This window comes from Manacus vitellinus, unplaced genomic scaffold (genome assembly GCF_001715985.3).
Source record: "Manacus vitellinus isolate BGI_N305 unplaced genomic scaffold, ASM171598v3 scaffold_80_pilon, whole genome shotgun sequence".
NCBI classification, from domain to species: domain Eukaryota; kingdom Metazoa; phylum Chordata; class Aves; order Passeriformes; family Pipridae; genus Manacus; species Manacus vitellinus.
Window position 1 is genome coordinate 470,266 of NW_021940818.1, and position 23,755 is coordinate 494,020.

At 41.0% G+C, this 23,755-nt stretch overlaps 1 protein-coding gene across 2 annotated transcripts in view; it reads left to right on the forward strand.

Annotated features, from left to right (window-relative positions):
• The first annotated feature begins 454 nt into the window (after positions 1 to 454).
• RHOBTB1 (Rho related BTB domain containing 1) overlaps positions 455 to 23,755 on the forward strand; it is a 48,636-nt gene continuing 25,335 nt past the window's right edge. The window contains exon 1 of one of the 2 annotated variants that reach the window (XM_008933649.3): positions 455 to 513. The gene's annotated coding sequence lies outside the window, so the exon portion shown is untranslated. Of the gene's footprint in view, positions 514 to 14,018; positions 14,059 to 23,755 lie in introns of those variants that run through there. The other variant, XM_029964841.1, reaches the window with a different exon arrangement.

Below are 23,755 nucleotides of genomic sequence, written 5' to 3' on the forward strand. Positions count from 1 at the left end.
GAAGGTGGGCAAAAAAACCTACTCAGGCTCTGTTACCTAACAGAGAGGAGCTGGTCAACTGTGATAGAGTAGTGCTCACTTATGACACCTAAGGTGATTTTTAAAATCTAAATCCAGAGGAAAATTACTAAAGAACAAGCTTCATTTGACAGAGCTGTGTCAATCTCCAGTTATGCTCAAGAGCTCATCTAGCTACCCATGATTTCTTCAGTTCATTGGAGCAAATAGTATTTTAATGAAGATTTTCAATCTACCTGTTTGAAACTTTGAAAGACTGTTTTGTTTACCAAGCAGGCCTGTTGTACAATATATAATGGATCATAAAAGATGTCTTTGCTATTGCATGTGTTGTAATTTTATGTTGAAAATAAGGTTTATTCTCTCTTCTTTTTTTTTTTTCCCCTCTCCTTTCCTCTTCAGGAATGCCACAGTAAGAGAAAGACATGAAGTATCTTTAAAGGAATTCTGCTAAAGCTGCTAAAAATGGATATGAACACTATTTTCTCCTTTGAGGTAAGTATTGACAGGGAGAAATAAAAGAAAACCTGACTTGTTTCACTTAGTGTTGCCTGTCACCACTGCTGTTCTGTCCAGCAGCTTTTGGTCAGGTATTTTATAAAGTTGTAGCATCTGTGTCTTGGTGAACTTTGTACTGGAAGTCTTAAATGGAAAAGTCCTAGAATTAATCCTTTCATTTACAGAATTAGTCAGCTTTGTTCTGCTATTCCAGTAGATAAAAACAAAGGCATAAAGGATGGGTGTTGTTGCAGGGTTAGCAATGGGTGGCTTCTGCACAGAGTAGCTTTTTGACCCAATGTCAGGCTTTTTTTTCAAAGCATCAAAGAAACGGAAGCTGCTAAAGTCTAATTTTCAAGAGCAAATACTTACACAGACTAACTGCAGATGCAGGAAATGAGTGAGATCTTGGGATGAAAAAAGAGATTGTACCACAAATATGCAGGTACTGTTTCATGCATCCAAGCAGGTTTCTGAGTTCCTGCTCTCTGCAGCCTAGGGAGAAGTGGGGCCATTGCCAGCCTGAATTACAGGTGCATATTTATATTGCTTTTGTCAAGTACCACAGCCAGATCTTCACAGTTCCTACGGTAAGCATATAAGTTAGTAAAACCAAATATGTGTCCTTAATTTAGGATCACAGGAAAATTCAGGTTTTAAGGAACCTCAGGAGATCATATAGTGAAGCCCTCTGCTCAGAATTTGGAGTAATCAATGAAATTAGGTCGTTTTCACCCACTGGCTTTCTCAGTCTATTTTATGTTCAGAAGCATTAACAAAAGATGGATTTATATCTTGCCATATGTATTGAATGCATATTATAATAATGCAGATAGGAACATAACATGCTACTGAAATTTATCAGAAGGGAAAATGTTTTAAATAAGACAGGATTGTACAGGAATGGTCTGTTTTTCTGAACAAAAAAGGAAACAATAAGTTTCTAATGTATTCATTTCTTGCAATTGCAAATGAAACCTCTGCAGGTCAGCTAACACAGTGACATGCTGCCAGTATTTTCAACACGGGTTCCCTGCAAGAATTACCCCTTCCCAGGCATCTCTAGGGAGTCTATTTATTTACTTCCTCATACAAGCAAAATTGCTTTCTCATAATAAGGGGAAGGGAAGTGAGCACATTGCTTATCCTGTCTGATACATGTTACTGAAACATTTCCTCTGAAGTATAAATATTTGTTCATGGGAAAACATAGTGACAATGTGAATAAAAATAAGCATCTTGTCAGGAAGCTTAGGGAGCAATGTCTCCCCTGGGCTCTAAAAGTAAACAAACCAAGGATCCCCCTCCCCCCATCATGTACTACCAGGCAGAACATTTTGTGAGCCGTAGGAATAACTACTTCAGCTGTTTTGGCCAGGGAGGGTCATACAATGAAGGGGTTAATCCTGTCAGGAGAAAGATATTTTAGCATTCAGAGCCTCATAGGAGGGTCATTGAAGTGAAGAGACACTTGGTTTACTTTGGATTTATGCTTATCTCAATGTGCTTTGAATTGATCCCTCAAAATTGGTAATTTAATAGCTTTAATAGTTACATTAGTAATTTAATGAGCCCCTTTCAGCACATCATCAAAGACAAACATATACTTTGTGAATAAAAATAGAAGTCATTTTATAGGTAATGCAGTTCCTGAAAGCCAGTCTATAATATTACATATATGCAGGTTGGGATTGCCTTGGTTTAACCCCAGCCAGGAACTAACTACCATGTAACATTCCCAGCGGGGAGGAGAATCAGAAAAAAGGTAAAACCCCTGGGTTGAGATAAGGACCATTTAATACTTGAAATAAAATATAATAATCATTGTAATGAGAAGGGAGACAACAAAAAGAGAGAGAAATAAAACCCCAGAAAGACAAGTGATGCACAGTACAGTTGCTGACCAAGGCCCAGCCCGTCCCTGAGCAGCAATTGGCAGCTCCTGGCCAAATCCCCCCAGTTTATATACTGGGCATAATGCTTTATGGTATGGAACATCCCTTTGGCCAGTTTGGGTCCCCTGTCCTGGCCATGCTCCCCCTCAGCTTCTTTGTGCACCTGCTCACTGGCAGAGCATGGGACACTGGGAAGTCCTCAGTTTGGAGTAAGCATTACTTAGCAACACCTACAACATCAGTGTGTCATCAGCATTCTGAATAAATCCAAAACACAGCACTGTACCAACAACTAGGAAGAAAATTAACTCTATCCCAGCTAAAACCAGGACGGCGATGCTATGAATTATTTAATATGCACTGAGACTGATCTCAGCATCAAAAAGTACTTATTAAGGGAAATGGCATACCTTAGAACCCTAATATCTCTCTTCACCTCTGCTCCCAGTTTCAAGTCTCATTTCCCAACCTGATTTTCAGTCTCTAAATGAATTTCTAAATGACATGCATAAGTCATGTAGTTAAATTACAGAATAATGTTCTCAAGGATGAAGGACCACCGCCTCCCTAAGATCCTGCTCTATGATGAACTTGCCACTGGCTGCCGCAAGAGAGGAGCCCCGAAGAAAAGATACAAGGACTCCCTGAAACAACATCTCAGCCTTGGCCATATTGATCACCATAACTGGTCTACTCTGGCCTCCAATCGGGAGGCCTGGAGACACACCATCTATAACGCTGCTGTATCCTTTGAGAACACACACAGGATCACTCTTGAGGAGAAAAGGCAACGCAGAAAGAACCGTGTATTGCAGAATACACCATCTAAGGAGTCTTTCTGCTGTGCCTTTTGCAATCGGATATGCCTGTCTCGTATTGGCCTCATAAGCCACCAGCGAACCTGTAACAAATGTGGATAGAGCCTTCCCAAATCTTTGTTTGCGAAGCCCAGCCATGATTAATGTTCTCAGAAACACCAGTTCCTGTTGCTTCTGTGATTTGGTCTCACTTGTTAGAGAACACATCTGCAGATCTGAACAAAAGTTAACTTGTGTACTATCATGTACTTGAGTCAGAAAATGCTACACCTGTGGAAGGCATGTCTTTGTAGAGGTGTTATTTGCTCCTTAATATCCTGGTCACAGCTTATTTGCTTATGGGCTTTTGTGTCACTTGAGGCATTAGCAGACGAGTAGTAGTAAATTTAGCTCTCTGGGTAAAGAAGCTACTGCTTTCTCAGAGATTACTTTCTTCATGCTCAGTGGAATAAAATAGCTACATGTGTGATAGCCTCTACAGTGCAATTGGGTAATTTAATTTAGCTGACAATTCAGATTGGTAAAAGCAAAGTTCTGGACTGTGCAAACCCAGCAGAGGTGTGTGTGTAACGGTAACCTTCAGTAAAATCAAATGTGGCAGAGGAAATTTTAAATTTTAAAACTGCTTGAGTTAGTTCCTTGCAAGGTGATCATTGTTTGTGGCTAGAGATTAGAAATTTGGGGAACTGCCACACACACTGTGTGTGGTTGGGGTGTGAGGGGAAGGGCAGTGTTGCTGTTCGTTGCTTTTGATCTTCGTAATTAAATTTGTGTTCTCTAGCACTGTTTATCAGACTGTTGAAATCCATGTTTCTAACTTCATCATGGGATCTCCTATGCTTTACAGAAAGGAGAGTGAATGATTTTCACACCACCAATGCAGAATCAGGAACAATTTGTTATTAATAGGTGTGAAATGAAGAAAGAAACGGTGCAGTTCTGAAATGTCCATTAATTCAGAGAGCTTAAGCATCGAGGTACCCAACTTGTGATAAAAAAGCAATGCTGTTGCTCCAGAGCATTCTCTTTCCAACTGGAATTACCTGTCTCTCACACTTTTGGAAGCAAGGGCCTAGAACTCCAGATGAGGATTTGCAGCAATAAAAACATAGTCTGGTAACAGTACCTGAGCTTTAGCTACTTGCTTGTTTTCACCACTTTGTTGGTGATGAAACCTACATGGGCTTCTACATGGGCTTCTACATGGGCTTCTACATGTGCTCAGCATGGGCAGGTGTTCCAGTACTTGTCCTGAGCAACAGGTACTGTTTACATTTGAGGTGAATGTTATGGCCCTTGTGGCTGTCAGTGTTTCAGTTCTTGATTTATGGCCATTGCTCAACACTTGAACCCCTTAAATTTGGCTCTTGTATTTTAGAGACATGTTTTTGACTGTCATATGTGCTTATGACAGTAATGTGGATTATTAGTCACTAAATACAGGAGAAGGTTTCAAAAAACAGTTCCCAGTATTCTAAGGAAAATACCTGTGGGTCAGGCTTTTCTTGAGGCAATGCATCTTTCTCCTCTGAATTTCTCCAGGGGTGAATTGTTCTTTTAATCCTCCTTTCCTCATGTGTTTGCAACAGTGCTTCCCACTGGCAGCACTGTAATTAGGGAACTCTCAGCATTTCTCTTACAATAATGGTGCAGTAGTATTTTAGCTGTAGGTCTGAATTTCAGCTACTGTAAAAAAATTGGAATGGTGGAGAAATGTTTACCTTCTGTAACAGATACAGTTTGATGAAATTTTATTGGCAATTGCTTTTGTAAATAATTCATATTTTTCCCTGCAAAAATATTTCGGTGATGAGGTGTGGGAGGAATTCAATTCTCTTGAGGATTTTATAATGCTACAAAATGCACCCTGCTCTAGCAATTTTGCCAATATGTATGGGAGTAAATAAGATTAATACCTTTGTCGTTCTTCTCTTCTGCCATTACCAAGGAAAAGGACTCTTGCCTGACTTGGAAAAGACTGTAAAAGGGTTCTTTAAAAATAAAGCTCTACGTGCCTTGCTACTTTATTGAAAGAGGAAAAAACCCCTGTTAGTAGGATTCATGATGCTTTGGCAATGTGACTTCCAAGCAATGAGTGCATGAGAAATTTCAAGGCCTCGGAATATTTTTGATTTTGTTAAAACTCCCTGATGCCTGGCTTTCGAAACCACTGCTAGTGGTTCTAGTTTGGTTTTAATTTTACAAAGGTAAATTCTGCTCCTGACATATTTAAATGCAGAAGTTATCAATGTATGTGTAATTGGAAAGGGATGTCTTTCTCTCCGTACTTTGCAAATTACACAGTATACACATACTCCTTTAAGCCCTCTGATTTTTGCCTGATCTACATGTAACAATGATACTTTGGCAGCTACTGGAGTAGTATGTTCTACACCCTCTGTAAAAACTGCAAATATGTGCAAGAAGTATGTGATTTCATGGTCCATGGCTTTTGAATGGTAGCATTAAAAAGAACGGAATCCTTCTTGGTAACTATTCCAAATAAACATAATTAAGGAAAGTCTCATCAAACAGCCTGGGGTGAAACGTGAAAATTGTCTTCATTCCCTGCTTCTTAGACTGGGAATCGCTTGTGTGCATTCCTCTGCTGTTTCTGCAATTAGCATTATCCTTCAGCTAAACCATTTTGCTAGAATTTATAGAAAGTGTTTCAGGGGGAGAAGGATATCCATCAGAACCAACCCTGGTTATATTCTTTCTGCATATGATTTAAGGCCTTAACTCATTGGGGAAACAAAAAAAGTGGTACCTAGATTTGCTTAGAGATGTTGAAGTAAACCGCTAAAATATATGAACTGTGGACAGTAGAAACCTTGTGTTGATATAATCCAGTCTAACCCACTGAATTTGTTGTGTTGCAAAAGTGCAGTCTTTGCAAGGCAATCTTTGCTGGTGTAACTAAATCATGTAATTAAACTGGTGTAAGTGGTTGTAAAAGGCACAAGGTCTTACTTTCTTGGAAAAGATGAATGGTTCCAAGATATAAAATGTGCAGAATGTAACAGGAGCTTCAGACTTTGAATTTTGATCTTGAGTAAAACCACAGTGTTGCTACTGTGCAGGATCATACTGTTCAAAATAAAGGAAGAATTGAACTGTAATCTTGAGGAGGATTATAATCCAAATCAGTACATTCTTTGAACAACCTAGTGAAAAAAATATTTAAGTTAGAGGTGCTTCATTCATTTTGGTTTTGCTTCAGCTACTTTAAGTTATACATCTTCATCTTTCTAAGACAGGCATGTTGCAACTAATTCTGTGGATTTTTTTTCTTCTTGAATTACCACTGGAATTGAAGCCCAGAGGAGTCACTGAAAGAATGCTTTTCCCCAACAGTTTCAGTAGGATTTATATCAGGCTCTTAAATGGTAATTGGGTTCTTTTACTTTCATGTCTAGCTTGCTATGGGACAGAGGTGCAGAAGAGCAAGGCTGTTTCTCTAAGATTAATGATGATGAGATTAAGCTGCCCTTGATTCTTCTATTTAATCCTGCTCTGTTGGTTTGACACCCTATAAAGATCAAGATATGGCTGTTGGCTGCTGTTCTTGTATATAAGCAGTGATTCAGAGACCAAAAACACTTGGCTTTGGCAACTGTGAAAAAGGCAAGAAAATCTGCTTTGCTTCTCTTTCCCCTCCCCACTCCTATCCTGTATCTTCCAGTTCCTGTAACTAGAGATCTGTGTTCTAGACTTGTCCTCGTGATCTCTGTATTACATCAGTATAAGTAACTCAGCAGGGATGGCATATTGTTGCAGAAATCTCTATTTGTGTGTTGTTCCTGTCAAATTTATGCAATCTTTGACCAGCTTCTAAAATTTGGTCTACATTTTGTATCCTTCTGCATGTAAAGCTACTAGTCTTTTAATGGGTGATTTATGCAAGCCTCAAAAGGCAGGCAGAGCATTTTTAATGCTTGAAGAATAAGGGCTGATCCATTTATATATGGTTTTTGAAGCTCAATAGCTCAGATCAAGAGTGAGAAGCAAAGACTGCATTTGCCGCTGAAAACCTCCTGTAGTTGTAGTATAAAGATGTTCCAAGTCTCTTTGAAAATCAGTACTTAGAGACAAGTGAATTTTGACTGATCTACGTAGAGGAGAGATGGAGACTGACAGCTAGCCAGAAGGTCAGATAGACAGACAGAAAATCTTCCCCAGCTGACTGTTTGCTCTGACTCTCATTTCATTCCACAAGGAAGTTCTTTCCATTCCATTAACATCTGATGAGATGGCAGAAACACTTTAAGAAACTCTGAACAGTTATGCAGGTGCCAGCACTATTACTTCCAGATTCAGTCCCTTGCCAAACAGCAAAATGACACACAATCAAGAAAAAATCCTACTAGTCAGTTTGTCCTCTTTAGCTCTTGTTTGGAACTGTTTTTATAAGCTGATTGAATCTTTCTTAAACATGTAGTTCTGAGGATCTAGAAGCATGGAATGTAGCAAATACAAGCTGTTGCAAAATTATTACCATTAGAGAAGATTACACGTAATACAAAACTCTGCCATAGAACAAATTCTTAATACAGCCTTGTCCTCTCTGGATTGTGAATGCAGTGAGCCATAACTCTGCCACTTCTTCCCTTGGGAGACTCTTATGTAACTGCTCAGCTGTTTCTCTTGCTGTTCTTCTTATTAAGCCAAAATTTTGTTTTGCTTAGTCGTATTCTGGTACACCTAACTTTGCAAACTGGGACTGTTCAAGTGAATCCACTCCCTTTTAAGACCAGACTATGCAGCCTGTAGAAAGACAAGTGCAGCAGTAAAGACAGTATCAGAGTTTTGTAAGGCTTCATGAGAGGCTCTGACTGCACAAGTGAACATACCTGGCTCAGCTGAGCGCCCTTCCAGCAACACAGGTCAGCCCTATCCTGGGCTGTGTTAGGAGTGTAGCCAGGAGGTAGATGGCAGGGATTATTCCCCTCCACTCAGCACTTGGGAGGCAGCTCCTGAAGAACTGTGCTCAGGCTTCACTTGCTTGGATTGACCAACTGAGGAGAGTGCAATGAAAGGCCACTGATATGGTTGGGGACTGAAACACGAGATGCACACAGACACTGAGGGAGCTGCTTATCTGGCCTGGAGAGGAGAAGGCTAAAAGGGCTTCTAATTACTATCTCAGATACCTGACAAGGGACTATAGGGGAAACTAGATCTTCTCACAGTTGCACAGCAAAAAGACAAGAGGCAGCAGTCACAAGTAGCAGCAAGGCAGGTGTAAAGAAAAACATTTTCTCAGTGGTTGTAAAAAAGCCCATTATCTTAGTGTGGGACTAAGCAATGGAACAGGTGGGTTGGAGACTGTGGAATGAGCATCCTTGACGTGATCAAGGTTTGAAATTAGCTGTGCATTGAGGAGGAGATTGGACTAAATGAACTCCAGAGGACCCTTCCCACCTAAACTGTGATTCTGTTGTGGGGTGAGGTGGAGAGAAGCAGGGTCTTGTAATCAATGGGTTAACTATGGAAGTGAGGAAATGCAAAAGCCCACATCCTACACATGATTAGACTGAAAACTAAAGCATTGCTGAAATATAGCCCTCTGAAAAATTGTAGATATCTAATTTTTATTCCAAGTTATAAGTATTGGCATTTTCCTTCTCTAGATAGTCCCTTTCCTGTTTACTCAGCCGTTTAAAATGTATGCCTATAATAAGCCTTCTATATCCCCCTTCTAGTGAAAAAGAATGTAGAAATATAATTCATAAGGCAAACAACTGGTGCTATGTATCATTCACAGAATGCTTTAATAAAATCTGGTGCACTGCGGGCTTCTTAAACGATGATGGTCTTGCACTATATTTAACATTCAATGAATAACTGAAAAAAAACCCCTAACAAATAAGTGCACAGTGGTCTATGTCAGTGTCCAATGCACACAGTGAAGGTATCATTGTATATGTTGCATGTCTTCATCTCTGAGAATTAAGGCAATTGTGTGGGATCGTAGGAAAAGGGATGCAACTGGCCTACTCAATTTGCATAGCTGGCTGAGAGTACATGTTGACATCACTAAGTAGACCCACCTTACGTCAAACACTACATTCTGTCCATGTTACACCAAAGAGTAAAAAGGACTGGGTACAATCCACAATAGTTTTGAAGAGAAGGCTAATTGTGAATGCATAAGTATTTGGCATGGGTGCATTGCAGGCCTGAATGCAAACCTATTAATGAAAAACAATGTATTGACAGGAAACAGATTGAATTTTATTGCAGTGTGTATAGAATATGTATTTACGTAGTTTTTTTCAAGGCATTTATTCTCTTTATTAATTTTTATGGGTAAAATCTAATGAAATGTATCCTAATCCATTACAGAAGTAGTTAGAAATTATTTTGATCTACCCGCATCATTAAAGCCTTTAAGCCTAATTGTGGGGGAAAAGTAGACTTCAATGACAGGAGCTGGGTAATTCTGATATTTTAATTCACATGCTGCCAGTTGGCTGAGACTATGTATATCACAGACAATGGGTGGATGGTGAAGAATATAACTGAAGTACCACATGTCTCCTTATTTTGGTTGTACATCATTCACTCGTGTTCTTTTTGTATTGTTGAAAGCAGATTTCATGGGCTGTAGAGAGCACCTTCTGTCCCTGTGAGATTGCAGTGTGGAGCCCATATGGGACAATTTAACTTACTTTGTTTTACTTAATTCCTTGTGCATTTAAATTATTTCCACCAACAATCTTTTCATCTAAACATGCTCCTAAAGTCTTCTAATGTGAAAGGCATTCAAGAATAAGGAAGAGAGAGGAACTCTAGTTTGCCCTGTACTGTTGAGTTTTGGTTTTGGACTGTCCCAGGCATCTTCTGCAATGTCAGACTTTCAGTGCACACTCAAACTCAGTCCTGTAACTGTCCCTGCTGACTGTTGGTGGTGTAACTTGTCTTGGGAAACAGCATTTGTTGCTTGGGTGTTAGTACCTAAAACAGAGGAGAAATAATATCAGTTGTCCTGAATTAAAAGCTTGCTCCTTCCCTCAGATGGAGCAAGGAGCCACATCACCAGTTTGTTTGTTTGGGTTTTGTTTGTTTTTTTTTAAGCAGACCATACCTAGACCTCTAGTGCAGGGAAGAACCCCTTCCTTCTGTATGGCCCATGGGTCTGGGATGTAGACTTTCTCAGAAGGCTGCTAAACAGAAATATAAAAACTAAACCCCAGAGTTACCATGCTTAGGCTGTCATTCTGCAGATAGAGCAGACTTAGATTATGGTGGGGTGGTAAGAAGCATGGGCTGGTCCATTTCCTCCCCTTCCAGAAAGTTTTGTCAAAGAAGCTGAAGTAAGTGCTTGTAGTCCCTTCTTCCTGCACCTCCTGTTATCCTTGACTGGTATTTTTTCAACCTGTCTGAGCCTTTCCCTGTTGTCTCGGGAGTGCAGAGGATGGAAGGGCCTGAGGGCACTGAGCTTCAGCATTTCTGAGCTGGTAGAAACCTCCCTGAGGAGTTCTACTAACACTGCATGTCAGAGCAGCCTCTGAAGTTAAGCTAACTCTCCAGATCCCAGAGTAGAAAGGTTATTTGTAAATTCAGTTACAGTTTATGCACAACTGATGCTCTCTCCTGATGTTTTTTAATCATGTGAGAAATATAGTCTCAAAAACAAAAGGTTAATTTAGCCCCAGAGTAACAAATAATATGTTGGAGCATATGGGAATGTACATTTTACATTTACTTCCAAATGCGTTCTGTAATTTAGCAAAACCAAAATAGTTCTAAGTAAGTAGAATTCTCCGTGGGTGTGAACGCATTTTTTAATTATTATTTCATTCTTTTTTTAATCCAGTTCTTCTCTCAGCTGTGTGATAGTGTTAAAAGCGCATAGCGGAGCTGCAGTGATGGAGCACGCTTGGCAGCCCATAAACATGTTTTGGAAAGCTGTATCGACTTGGCAAACAGGGACTCTAGTTAAATGGTCCAATGCCATGTCCTCTAGGATTGCTTGCAAAGACAGAACTTACTCCCTTCTCCCTTCCCCTCTAGCTGTTATTCCCCCCTGAAAACAAACAAATTAAAGTGAAAAATCCAAGCCGGCTACCTGGGATACTTAAACATCTAATTGAGTAAAATTTTACCAGTCATGTATTTTTAATGCTTATGCAAAGTCAGTGGGAATACTTGTGGTTTATTACTGTGCTTTCTTGTACCACAGTCTAGAAACTGTCAGTTGCTCTGCACCCTGTTAGAGATTCATTCTAACCACTTCTCGAGATGTCACTCAGGTTTATGGTCAAAACTCAACTGTTTGTTTGAAAAGTTTGGAAAAATGTAAATATGATTTTGTGTCAGAGACCGAAGAGCTTCTGGCTGTCCTGAGGTTTTATTTTATACTTTGCTAGAAAAGCTGACACCTGAATTATATAAGAACTTTTACATTTGTGGTGGGAAAGCACTGAATGGTAAAAGTTGCTGTAGATGGCCATTAAAATGGAAACAACATCGTAGCATGGAGCTTTTTCCACAGCTGCAGAAGCCTTCAGGCTCTGGGTACCCTTTGATGAAACAGAAAAAGAGAAAAACTTGAGACCTTTTCTTTATCCCCATCAAAAGCAAAGCTCTCTTTCTCTTTTTTCACATTTCAGCCACCTGACTAATCTGTGTCATTGCTGTATTTTGCTAAATTTACTGTTGTGCACTAAAAATAACATCTTTTTTTCTGCCCTCCTCCTTTATTTCTGTAGTAAAGCTCTGTAAAGAACTTGCCAGCAGATTTAAAGGTTTGTGGGGCTTTTGTTGTTTTTATTTTTTATTGCAGTCCAATACTTCTTGAGTCAGTACCGTGGCAAGTCTGGTTCCTTTGTGTTGTTTTTCTCTCTCACAATGCTCACTTAACCTGTTCTGACATTAATACTCAGTGCTTGCAGCAGTGATAGTCTAGGTGTTTTTAATAGAGGCATGGGTTCTAGCTGTGTGATTTGTCTTCAGAAACTGATCATTTAGACTGTAGAACAAAGGTACCAATAAGGAATTAAAAATTGCCATGCTATAAAAGGAATAACATTTGTATCACCCTGCTTTTTTCAGTCTCCTGAATTCAGCAGGATGAACCTGAGTGTTTTTGTTTTCCTAAAAGTTGTGTGTTGGAGAAACAAGTGAATACCTGGGCTTGTTGTTCTTGCATAGTATGAAAATTTTTAGCCCTCATTTGTGGAGGAAAAAAGTTCCTGTAGATCTCAAAACTTAAAAAATGGAAGGTAATTATACTATACATTTTAAATCTGTTGTCATTCTTTTACTTTTTGTTGCCTGCGTTATCAAGTTGATATTTTTTTGATTGCAAGTAGTTTGTCTGAGTGAGAGCTGTTTTCATTTCTGATGCATTTGTCTTGTCCATCCAAACTCTGTGCAAAGCTAGGAGAGTAACACTTAATATTTGCCATGATGCACATTGTTCTCTTGCCCCTAATAGCTGCCAGTGATATGAAGTTGCAAACTGTAATTTGTCCTGACATAGATGTACTCAACTGAAAATTGTTGCAGTCTGACCTGGTTAATGTAAGTTTAGCTTCTGGGTATTTGAAAAATGTAAGTAATTGACTAGAACCAAATGCAGTTGGATGCTGTTAACCTGTTAATGGTACTGTTAAATATTATTATAAGTGGTATTTTTAAAAGAACTTTATAATGTTTACCAGCAAAATACCGTGTTAATGCTACGAGACTATGCAATTTGGGAGTCCTGCTTGCTGTTAAGAGAATATTTTTTGAATAGTGATTATTTTTTTAATAGTCACAGCTGTGTCAAAAAGTTCCCTTAGCTGCAGCAGTTGTACCCATGCCCCTTACTGGTCAGTAACATTTTTGTTGATGTCAAATGGTAAAGGGAAGAGCCAGAGACTGCTGCAGGGAGTGTGGTCAGGGAGCCTGGTCTGGATTGCTAGTGCTTTCTGCAGTAGCACTCAGGGCCTTGAGCTGTTTTCACTGGTTTGAAAACACCAAGTCTACATTGTTGATATAAGGCAAGGGGAGATTGTGGTTTAATTGTTACATGTTTATTTTATATGAAGGGTTCAAACATTAGTGAAAATAGAAGCGATTTCAAAACATAACAGCAGCACCTGCACTAAGAAATCACACACCCAGCTTAGGGCATTATCCAGGGAGGCCTTCGGAACCTTTGTGTTGTGTATGTATACACGGTGTTTACAGTGTCCATGTACAGAGAAGGGGGGGGGGGGTAGTATCGGTTTGCGTTTTGGCTGGTTTCGTGCCCGAGCTTTCCTGTGCGAGGCCGTGGAAGAAAGCCCCCGCCTGCCGGTGTCGTGGACAGAGGAATCGGGATGTGCCCCGGGGCGCCCCGCTGGGCGCGTGGGGCACGATCGGGATGTGCTGCTGCCCGCTGGGCGGTGGGCACGATCGGGAATGTGCCTCGGGCTGACCCCCGCTGGGGCGGTGGGGGGACGCCTGCCGCGCTCCTGCGGGCGCTGGGCGGCGGGGCGGCTCCATCCGCCGCCCCTTTACGCGCGGCCGCGGTTCATGAAATGAAATCCCCAATCGCCGCGCTAAAAATAGACCGCGGGGCCGGACGTCACGGCTCCCGCCGGCCCCGAGCCAGCGCCGCGGGGCGGGACGAGCCGGGCCGGGCGGGGATCCCGCGCTCGCCGCGGGGCCGGGCGAGCGGAGCAGCGCCCGCGCGATGCCGCCTCCCTGCCGAGCGCGCGCCGGCTCCGGGCGCTGCCCCGCCGCCGTGAGGAGGCAGCGGGAACCGGCGGCGGCGGCGGCTGCCGCCCCGTCCCGACCTCGCGCCAGCCCCGCCGCCTGCACCCCCGCTGCCGGGCATCCCGCCCTCCCGGGTAGGTCCCGCGTCGCCCGGGCGCGATCGTGCTCCGACCCGCCGGTGTCGGGGCCGGGTTGGCCCCCAGTGGCCCCGCGGGGGCGGGTGCCGGCGCCCTGCGCGTCCCGTGTGGTCGCAGGTGCGCTCCCACCTTGTCGGGAGGGACAGGAGGAGGAGGAGGAGTTGGCGTCCTCCCCTCCCCCGAGGACAGAGGGCTGAGTCCTTGATGAAGCGGATCTGTCTGGCTTCCTCTTCAGTGAGGCCACGAGGTGTAAGGCAAAAATAGAGGGGTGCGATGTGTACGGGAAGTAGAAACCTCCTGGCGCTTGGTATTTCTGAGTGTCATTTACTAAAAACTCGAAGGATTTCTTTTCCTCCCTCTTTTTCCCCCTGTCTTTCCCCCTGCCGCGTCTGTGGAGTCTGTTGTGAGTTGCTGTGACAACAGCAGGAGGCTGCTGGGGGGTCTTGCAGCACAGATTATCAGGTGTCTGTGTCGGGACCTGTTTGGGGCCAATAGAAAGGGGTAGAGCCAAACAGTAGTAGACTTTTAATTTGTTTAATCAACCTTTAGTGGCATCCAACATCTAGAGCAAAGAGAAATCGGTCACTAGACATATGGAGGCAGACTAGTCAGAGAGCTCCGAGTTGCCTTGTATTGGTCAAGGCACCACTCAGGCTTCTGAAGGAAGCAATATACTTGTTTAAAAAACGATAATAATAAAAGAAGGCCCTTGAGGCTCTGCATATGGTCACAGCAAGAGCAAGGAAGTGATGCCAGAATAGTCTCAATGACTTTGTTCATCCTCAGTTTGTGTACTATTTCAGGACACACAGCTGACTTGAAGCCAAATGTTCAGCTTGAGCTGTAATAGAAGCTGAGGTGGAAATAAGCTTGCTCAGTGTGCTTAAGGGCAGTTCTTTAGCTACTGGTCTTTCTAGGTAAAAGTAATGCATGTGGGGAGAAACCCACCACTCTTAGGACTACACTGAAGACTTGTCACATGACTGCTCAGTGTAAGTAGCAGTTGAATGGCACAAATCTCAGTACAGGCTGTATTTCAGGACTGGTAATCACACTACATGGAAACAGAATGGCTTAATTTCTTTTCAGTATTTTTCTGATTTCCTCTCCCATTAGGTTATGCTTTTCTTGTCTATGCATGTTGGATTTTTTTTTTCCACGGTATTCTGTGTCTCAGATATACAGAGTATCTGTATGCTATTAACAGAAGAAAAAGGAATTGTGAGTTCCATATTTGTACTAGGGTTCTTTATCTGAGTGACATAATACTTAAGGAGCATAAGATCTGGGACAGACTGAGATACACAGAAGTATTTTTATCCATGAAGAAATAAACATCAATTTTAGCTCTGGGGAGTTTTCTAAAACTCCTGCCCTTTTAAAACTCCAAGCTTCACAAATACTGTAGAGCATTAGGCTGAGAGGAAGAGCTGATCACTTGACCAGTAAATCCCAATGTTTGATTATTTGCTAATACATTTTATTTGCTGGAAAAATGCTTAAGTCCTGCATCCAGATGTTGCCCTGTGCTGAAGGAGATGAATGGACAGAGAAGCCTTGAAGGAGGAGAAGCAAAGGAGCAACAGGTGTTTGATATTCTCCTCCCTTGCTCCCATCTATCCTGCCAGAAGAGTTCACAAACACTGTAAGACAAAGTATGTGCTGGGGGGGGGGGGAAGGAAGGGCTGAGCCGTCCTTGCTGCACACAGCAGACATGTGGAATAGTTTGGAGCAAGACTAGTCAGACTGGTGTGAATGTACCCTTGAATCATTGATGGGGTTTCCATAAAAGAGTTCAAAAGCTTGTGCTGAAGGAGTGGATGGTGCCTGAGCTAGAACTGGTGCAACCTGCAGTGCATGTGGTCACATCCCTTTGGTACCAGGGATAGGTTCATGAAATAAAAGTATGCATTCCCTTTGGTTCCCATCCAACACCATTCTACTTTCTGTTTTCCTCTCCTTTCTGTCTGACATGAGACATAAAATAGCATTTTCTTTCTTCGTTTTAAAGTATATTTTATTTTGCAAATGAGTCTCTGTGTGGCACTAGACAATACAAGTAAACCCCACATCTTCATGTATCTTGCACTATTCAGTTAATGTTGCTGAATTTGCATTTGAGACGTAAATGCAGGACTTGACCTATGATCTGAAAGTAGCATTTATCTGAAGTCTGACATCCTGAAGTGTTTGCTATTCTAGTCAGTGTTTAGGTCTTTGGGGGGCTTTACCTGCTGTCATTGTGAGGTCTCACTCTCCTTGGGTAATTTCCTTGTGATAAGAACTTCTGGGGATGAATAAAATCACATATAATGTCTTTCTAACATCACTGATGAACGAAGAGGAAAATGCATGAGAAATGTCACATTAAGTTCAAGAAATAAGAGCCTGATTCTCTATTTTGTAGAGTAAACAAGTACAGAAAGTGAATTCAACAGCTCTCTGTGCTAGAAGGTCACCAGTGTCTCTGGAATATTTTTCTTTGTTTGTAGCTCTAGCAAAACTTGATAAATATTTTCCTCATAGAAATGCACAAAAGTTGGGAGAATGCCTTATTTGGTGGTGGTTGTTTTTCTTTCTGTACTGTTGGGAACGCTGCTCAGAATAATGTTGTTACCAATCAGCATACAATGTTAACACCTGTCTTTATAAATGGGCGAAATCACCAACAATCTATTCTACAGTATCAAGAGTTTAATACTGTACAAATGTCTTAATTACAAAAGAGTAAAACCAGAGGTTTCATCGACTTTATTACAATGAAGCCTAGTAGTGTTGAATCAGGCTTTTCCAGTGACCCTTCTTCTGTAAAGCTCAAGTTTTTTATATTATCCCAGATACTCTTGGGCATTGCAGTCAGTAAGGATTCAACTGCAGCCTGGCCCCAGTTATGTTGATCTGAATACTAAAGCAGGAGCCAGAGCATCTGATGTTTTATCTACATTAGTGGATCATGTGATGCAGTTGCAGGGGACCTGGGCATAAAAAAATTGGTGCTGAGGACCCAGTGTCCACACTGCACACAGTTCAGGGACAAAGGGTGTTACTTCAGATGGCCTTTAGTGTGGTCCTGTGGACTGGACATTTACACATTAGTGGTGGGTGGCACACCTTTCACTTCAGATTCACCTGAAAGGAATTCAGTTTGTGCAGTCTGTGGCTGCACCTGATTTGAACCAAAGCATGGAGCATTTGTTTCAAAAATGTATTCTTGAGCTGAATTAAAATGCTATTAGCAGTGCACCCTTATTCTGCTCCTGCAGTATCATCTTTTCTTGCAGAGGGAGGACTAATCTAAGGACTCTGCACAATGGCATTGTATGGGTGGCTGCTTTATAAAGTGCCAGCTGTTTGGTGATGGTTATCACCATCAGTGGGTATTGTTTGTTCTTCAGGTACGTGGTTCTCTAATGTCAGCCTTTTAAACAAGGCCAAATCTTGGTCACTCAGTCCCTTGTGTCTGCTGGGATTATCACTGTTAAATGGAAAGAGTAGTCAGTTGTAGCTGGGTGTATCTGAAATCCTCACAAAATGCATCTGCAAAGCCAAAGTGTGAGCCTTAAATCAGTTATGTACCAGCTGTGGGATATTTCCCTCTTTCCAGGAGTGGGCCCAGTATGGTCACCCTTTTCCACATCTGTGCACATTGAGAGAAGAAGCAAAAGGAGGTACAAGGGACTGTCTCGAGTCGTGGCTTGTTCTTGAGGTAGACTCTGAAAAATTGGTGAAAGGAAGAGTGACAGCACTGCAGGCTCTCCCACCACGTAGAAAACACTCATCCCAGATTCTCACACACAAGGTTCTTAAATATCCTTCACCTGCTATATGGATTAATTTCTTGGGAGATGATCTCATGACGAAGGATATCCCAAGATATGTCACAGGTCAAAATAATATGTAAGCTGCTCCATGTAATCACCTTGCTGATTTCTGCCCTTCAGATCTTCAGAACTTGTCAGAAAATTGACATAGTTCAAGTCTAATGCTGAACTCTGTATTTGGATCTCTGTTTGGTCTGATAATCTAGGTGTGTGTAACACAAAAACAGGTCCTTGTGGGCTGCATGTTTTTCAAGAAGGCTCAAGAGAATCTGGTATTGTACCTAAAGCTGAATGTTTTCATGCTTGGCTATTGAGCTTCAGGGCAGTCTGTTTTATACATTGTAATGGGGGAAGAATTTGTGTTCTGCTAGTATCTCTGATTTTTGTTCATCTAAGGAAGTGCTTATTCCTGCTGATCAGAAGTTGTTCTTTTGATCACAGAGGTAGATCAGGCTTGATGAAGGGTCCTAATAACTAACCATTAGAGACAAACAGATCTGGACTCACCCATGCAAAGAGCAGAATGACAGGCTTCTGATACTACAAACCAGGAATTCCCTGTCTCTACAGTTTCTACAAAAGTTGTGGTGATGATTTGACTGAGAAGTTTTCCAGGTAAACTTAGAGACATCTATTCTGTCTTCAACTTTACATCTTCATCAGGGGCTGTTCTGTTCATTTCTATGTGAGACCATGGTCAGTTTTTTTTCTCCCTTTAAAACTTGAGGGATAGAGTGGGGACTGTGGCAGCTGAATGAAGGCTTCTGAGAACTTACTCTACCAGCACGTGATACAAAGTAAGAAGTCGCAGCCAGGAATAAATCTGGTGCTCGTTGACCAAAAATTGACACAAAAGAAGCTGGTTCAGGTAAGCCAAGTGGGGTCTCTCTTGATGGCAAGCTCAGTACTTACCTTCTCCGGCTGTATCAAATTTTAGCAGCATTCTGTGGGATTTATATCTTTGTTGATACTGGCCCTAAGCTATTCTATAACAGGTGAAAAAGGGTAGAACCAGGTTCTGCCCTTTTGTAAGATATTGACCTGCATTCTCCTTTTGTGAGCAGCAACAGCCAGGGTTATCTCATTTATCACCTCATGCAGTGAAAAAAAAAAATCCTGTCAGCTACCCCTCTCCTTCTACCCATGGTAGATCCAAGGATCTTGCATTGTGGATCAGGTCAACTTTGGAATATAAGGGCTTTTCTCCATTCCCAGTCATTGGCTGTATCTGTTTTGTTTGGTCAATGGACCAGGTGTAGAGCAAGTAGGTGATAAATTCCAGATTTAGTCTTGAATTTCTTTCTCCTGTCAGTCTCTTCCTTTTCAGTCTTTCCATGGGCTTTAACTAATGGCTGTAGGGTGGTGCTGCTTCATCCTGGACAAGAATCCAGCCTGATGTGCATCATGCCCACCTTTGTCCCCTGGTGACCTCGTGATCTGATCCCACCTTGAATCTTATTATGCTTTGTCACCTGCTGGTTCTTTGATGCTGACCAGGAATAGTTTTTCTTTTTAAACCAGTCTCCCCATCTGCCCTCCTCTGATTTAATAAAACACTAATACTAATGTATACCCTTGTAAAAAATGTTTTGTGATGGTCTTTCAGCAGCTGGTGTAGCTTATCTGTTACTTGATACCGTGCTGTGATTTATTTCACAAATATACTTGGTGGAGCCCTAAATTCAGTGATTAAATTGAACCAAACCACAAAACAGCCTTTTGGCCCTTAACCTTTCCCCAGATCAGAGCTGTGTGTGAATTCTGTACTCTTGCACAAGTGACCACTAAGTCCCCCTGCTTTGTCCCCTGGTATAGATGTGTTAATCCATTAAGATTCTGAAACAACACATGGCAGGTTATATATTGAGAACAAACATTTCACACACTCTTTCTGGCTCTTGTGGTTTTTGGTCCTTGCCAAGGTGCTGGTGCCTTGGGACTCTGCAGTGTAAGGTAGTGATTTCAGTGCCTGAAGACCTTGGCATTTTGCATCTCCTTTTCCAGTCTCCATGGTTGCAAGCAGTAATTTTGCAACTTGGGGATGGAGGTAAGGGTGTTGCATAGACTCATAAATTTTTTTTGTATTCTTTTTGACGTGTTATTTCCTAATGGCTCTCTGAAGGAGTCACTCCAAAACTATACTAAAAAATACATCTCTGGAATAGATTGAAATATGGAGTAGCTACAAATGCTCTTTCATATAGTTTCAGGGAGTGTGGGTTTTGGGGGTAAATGTTGATGATCTTGTTAGCTTCCTGGTGGCCTGAGTTTTTCAAATAGTTCCCACTCCCAGCATTCATATTAAGTCACGTTGGATTTTGGTGTCTCTTTCCATTAGATTTCTCTAATAAACTTGTGACATTGTAATTGTAGTTGGCAACCCATGTGTTTAAAGGAGTTCCTGGTTTGCATGTTTAGTCAGATTACTTGAGACAGGTTGATTTTTTTTTTCCCATGGAATAACTTACAGGAAAACTCTACTGAGCAGGAAGGGTTCTTACATGCTGTCATTCTGAACTGTCATCTGAAGAGTTTGCTCTTAACTCAAGAACTAGGTAAAATGCATTCTTGTTTTCATGCTAAGGGGTGCTATCTCAGTCTTATGGGGCATATTTAAGTACATAGCTAAGAAGTAAATGGCTGCAGGATCACCCCATAATTACTGATTAATCACTCTTAGTGTTTTGTTTGTGGTGTTTTGCTGAAGGGAAAAAGGACGATAATTAGCTACTGCTCTTTGAAAAAAAAAAATCTTGATTATGTTTTGTATATGCTAAGTGATGATTTAAAATATCTGGACATTTCAAAATGGATCCATAGGGGTGGATTCATGATCCTGCACAGGCAACTCGCTATTGGTTTTGGATCTTCATCATCTTTCTTTCTAGCAGAGAAAAATGCAATTATAGCTTTAAATATAATAAACTGCATTTGTAAAACAAGACAAGTTCATGGGTAGGATCTGGTTATCTGCTGTGTACTAGTACACCTACTTTAATACAAAGAGTGAGACAGTGTGTGTCTGTGTTTAATTTTGTGTACCAGGGGACTAGACAATGAAGTGATGTGCTTCATCTACAGATCTTTTGGAAAATTTCTGTGGAAAGGCAGTGTTTCATTATTGAGGCTGACTAGCCTGCATGCTATGGCAACCACAACTGTTTTTTAGTGATAATAATAACAACTCATTTAGCACTGAGGAAAAACTAAACAAAAAACCAAGCACCCTACAGCAATTTGAAGTGAAGCAAAATAGAAAGAAACCAGCAACTGTAACCATCTGCAAGCCATGGTTCAAAACACTAACCTTCTACTTCTTTGGAAATAAATCAGCTTTGTTTGGAATATTTCTTAGGTGCTAATCAAGTGAAATTAATAGAATGACTTTATGTTAGATCTTGAGTCTACTCACATCTCCTTATTTTTGGCTGTCTTTGTCTTCCCTTCATCTGCAAACAGTCACAGGTGAGAATGTAAAAATGGAAACATCCTAAGAGATTTTGAGATCCTGTGTTATTCTTACGGGTATCTTTTTTCATTTCCATCCATCTGCTCATTTTTCTTTAGAACTGGATTAAGGAGCTGAATCTTGCCCTGCTTTCTTTTGGGAACAGCCATTTCTGATCAGACCTTTACCTCAGTACATTTCCTGCTGCCCCTCATTTGATGGCACTTCTGTCTTTCTCTGGGCTTTTTGGTAGTGCCCTCTCTGAGACTGGTCATGCTTTCGGTAACTTTCCTCTGAGCTTTACCCTACTTTGTTTTGTTGGTAAACTAAACTATTGCAGGTTGTGTGTTGGTTTTAGCAAGTTTTGTAGTGGTGTTGGAATGTTATGCCCTTTTTTTTTTAATCTTTATATATGCTGGTTTGTTCTTGTCTAACCAGTTCAGTTTCTGTTCCAGTTTGCCTTCCCAGATTTTACCAGACTTTCAGAGCTCAAATCCAGTTGTTTCATTGTTGTTGATTTTTTATTTAAGTTTTGTAAATACATGTTTAGCATTTTAAATCAGTGTGATTATATAACAGGTTTTAGCACAAGCTTAACCCAGGGGCTACCTTAAAAAAACTGTGGCTGTATTTTTTAGATCTTGCACATATTCCTGGCTTTGATCATTCCAGTAGCCAGAAGGTTTCTGGCTACATTTGTAAGCATTTAATCAACTTGTTTTGCTAATTGTTTATACTGTAATTTGTTGTTAGCATCTGGTTTTATTTGAGTTGTCTAGATATTTGTCCAGGCTTCTGTCTGTCAGTCTCTTCAGGAGCTATTTCTGCTTTAATCTCTTCCTGAAAACTAGTAAACAACATTAAAATGATCCGCATTTTTAATACATAGTTACACTATATATACTGGAGTGGATTTAAGAACTTTCCTTACCATACCCACAAAGCCCTAGTTTTGTTTTTATTCCCAGTTTATTTTAATCTCTGTCCTGTGCAGTATGGTCATGCTAAAAATATCTTCATTAAATTGCCATTGATCTACAGCAGTGCATTTGGGCATGCTGTGTCTGAGCCCTGTAATAACTTTGCTTTAATTAAGTTAATAAGTATATCGGAAAATTTAAAAAATCAATAATTTCTAAATTTTTTCATGTGTTCCTTTTCTAGGACTCTCAGATAGCTGCATTGATTTAACTAGTTACTTTTATTTAGCTTTGCTTGTTAATTTTAAACTGGCCTCGTTATCCTCTTGGAAATTTTTTTAAAGATTCCAGACTTTGTACTTAATACATATTTTGTGACTGACTGAAGCACATATTTGCAGAACTACCATTGAAGAACTTTTAAAGAATTTTTGAATAAAATTGTTATATTAAAAAACCTCAACTAATTTGTGTAACAGCATTTTAATGGAATATTGGGTTGGAAGAAAAATTGATTTGGCATCTCTGCTTGTTAGTTTAAAACCAACAGACACACTGGCTAGCCACGCTCCTTCATTTTGTTTTCTAGCCTTGTAAACATTTCCACATTCCATCTGTGATGTCTAGTCCATGCATGAATAAAATATGAAGTAATTTAATACCACATAATATGTCAAGAGGTTGCTGTTTATTCTCAGACTTGAAATGAAACTTTTTAAGATCCCATGCTGAGAGCTCTTGGGTTTTTGCTACTCATTCAGGGCCCTGCCTAAGAGGCAGAATGTCTCATTCTCTGTAACGTGGAAGAAACCATCTTGGTTTTGTCCTGTTATTTATATAATGACTGTATTCTTCATGAGGGTGCTGAGGAGGCAAGAAGAGTTAGCTCTCAGTTCTCTTCTCCTGTTTGGAATCACAGAGATGGTGCAGAGCGCACAGACCATCCCAGCTATCATCCTCATGGGAGCCTGCATCCCAGAAGCAGCTGTGGTTGGATCACAGACAGGCAACTGGAAGTCTCTGTCGTGCTTTATCCCAAGACTGGTAACCTTTCAGGATGCAGGTTACTACTCAGATGAAGGGATAAAGGCAGTATCTCAGCAGCTTTGTGTCCCTATCAGTTCAAACCCCTGTGCCGACCCAGCAGGTTGGGATCACAAGGCCATTGGGGTTTACATACTCTGTATGTGTGTTTGAAACCCTGTTATTTGCTCTACATTTGGCAGATTGCAAAGTTCTAGTTGTGCAACCATGTACTTGTGCCAGGATGAAAAGTTTCTGGGCTTGTGTTTCAGTCTAGTGAAGGATAACTCTAAAATGATTCTTATGTGCCAGTCTGTGCTGTAGCATGTCCAGGAGCATTCAGTATCTGTGACAACATGTCAGTGGCATAAACTCACCCTAGCACCTTGCTGTCTGTGTCATCCCTAGCTCCTCCATCCACATGTAAATAAAGATTACAACTGTACCTTAGCCATTATAGCTGTTAACATGTGGCCCATACT